At 43.0% G+C, this 2,242-nt stretch overlaps 1 non-coding gene across 1 annotated transcript; it reads right to left on the bottom strand.

Moving 5' to 3' along the window:
* Positions 1–1,158: 1,158 nt before the first annotated feature.
* Positions 1,159–1,288, bottom strand: LOC117723577 (small nucleolar RNA SNORA17). The gene has a single exon (XR_004608684.1). It is a non-coding gene; the product is annotated as a small nucleolar RNA SNORA17 (small nucleolar RNA).
* Between the last annotated feature and the right edge of the window lie 954 nt (positions 1,289–2,242).

Here is a 2,242-nt window from a genome sequence, read left to right as displayed (position 1 = left end):
GTATGCAGCAAAATGTTGGGTCTTGTTTATGTATCTAGTCCTTTAGTCTATGTCTTTTTATTGGGGAATTGAGTCCATTGATGTTGAGATATTAAGGAAAAGAGATTGTTGCTTCCTTTTTTTGTTATTAGTGGTGGAATTGTTTTTGTGGGTATCTTTTTTTGGGTTTGTTGGACTATGACAATTTATGTCCTTCTTAAAGTCCTCTATTGTCATAATGAGAAGCGATTTTAAATCTAAATCTCTCTTTCCTGGTGTGATGGCATATTCAGTTCTTTCTGTTGTGGGTGAACTAGGTTCTGATGATGTTGAGGGTACTTGGTTCTATGTACCCTCGGTTGCTGATGCTTATATTCTTGTGCCTGCCTTTCACTACCTGGTTATCTTTAGTGCTACCTGCACTTACTGTCTCTGACTGGCTCCTGTCTTTCTTATTATCTTGGTTGTGTCAGAACTCCTTAGCATCCAGATGTCTCTGTGATATTGTGATCCTGAGATCCTGGGTGTAAGAGATCCTGGGATTCCGGCCACCTCTGGGTTTGTGGGATTTGTGCAGAGCTGACTCTCAAGATCTCCTCAGTGCTCAGGTACAGACTGGAAGGAACCAGTGCCCCTTGCCAGCAGTATGTTTCCTAATATCTGTCGGTCCCAGTTACTCCCTGTTTGGGTTGGGTGTTGCTGTCTTTTTACCTAAGCTGCTGCCTGGGTTAGAGCTCCTGGGAGTCCCACCTCCTCTGGGTTTTGTGGGATTGGGTATCTCTGTTTCTCTTCATTGTGTCCACAACTTTCTGCTTCTTTTTGTCTTTGTTTTCTCCTCCACTTATTTTCTCCTCTCAGTGGTGCCTAGAGTGTAAGAATGTCTGGGGTCATCTCAGAAGAGCTATCCCCTGCTCATTCATTATGGCATTGGGCAGGCGTTACCTGGGGCATAATCTATCCACTGTGGCCTGTGTGGCAGCAGATTGGTGGACATTTTATTTCAGGGTACCTTCTTGTTTGGCCCTCTTGTGAAGCTCCTCTGTCTCAGGCTCACTTACACTTGGGACATGTGTTCCCAGGCAGAGTTCTTCTAGTTTTGGGTTTGCTCCCTGTCCTGGTAGCTGTCTGGACCTCTGAAGCACTGGACTGGTGGTTTTCTCAGGCTTACTTTTTTCAAGGAATGTTGGGCTACTAAATATTCAGATATTCATAGGTTAGAACACTGAGCACAGACAGCCTCACTCCTTTCTGCTACCTACTGACACACATGTGACAGACATACCTGCAATGCCTCCCCTCTAGGGGCAGGGTCTCTTTCTTAATAGCTTTGTTCTCTTACTCCATACTACCCAAGTTTCTCTCTTCACCACCCTGGACATCAAAGTGTCTACTCACTGAATGCTATTTGTCACGAGGGATGACACACCAGGCATGATCACCACTAGGAAAGAAAAGAAAATGTTTTTCCTTTTCAACAGTCCAATTCTTTCCAGCACCCTGTCTCAATTCAGGTACTGGGAGAAAATCTTTGTTGGAGACTTCAACAGGACTCTGAAATGCTGTGATCCTTCTTGGTTACACACATACTTGTCTACTCTCAAGCCCCTTTCTAGAGAAGTATATTTAGTCAATTCCCTTCTACCCCAAATTGATAGGTTAAATCATCCCAGCCCCTGTCCCCATGTCTGTGTGTGAACTGCTGCCAGTTTTATAGAGTGGTGAACATCTTCAGTGGGCCTGACCAGAGAAGCTGAGATCAGGTAGCCAGAGTCTCTGTCTAAATCTGATGATGTGGTGCCCAGTGAACAGATAAAAATTCAGGGATGGATGAATTAGGGACCAATGGCTGTATGTAAAATATCTTTTTTATTGGGATTGTGCCCCCTGATGTTTAAAATGTAAAGTGAAGATGTCATTAGTTCATGAGATATTCAGTTTGTTGATTGGAAACAAAGTAAGTTATCATTAGAAGCTTAGCTTTTCTGAATACCAAGAATAGAAAGAGATGTCCCTCTTGTAACTTCATCAAGATGGCTTTGTTGGACATAGTCAGAAATATCCTGAACAAAAATAACTGTATTAAAATGTGCTTGTGTGGCTAGATCATTCTGTATTTACTAGATAGCTTTGGGAATGGTTATCTCTTCAAGGCTAGACACCTCTATTTGCTTTATCCCACTCTCCCATGGCACCCAGAGGACTCTGCTGTACATTCTAGGTTTTCATCTCTGTATTGCCTGAGTTACCCTTAATTAGATGTCTG

The sequence above is a fragment of the Arvicanthis niloticus genome, chromosome 18, assembly GCF_011762505.2.
Source record: "Arvicanthis niloticus isolate mArvNil1 chromosome 18, mArvNil1.pat.X, whole genome shotgun sequence".
Classification (NCBI taxonomy): Eukaryota; Metazoa; Chordata; class Mammalia; order Rodentia; family Muridae; genus Arvicanthis; species Arvicanthis niloticus.
The sequence above is the reverse complement of the archived record's forward strand: the minus strand, read 5'-3'. Positions and strand labels throughout refer to the sequence as shown.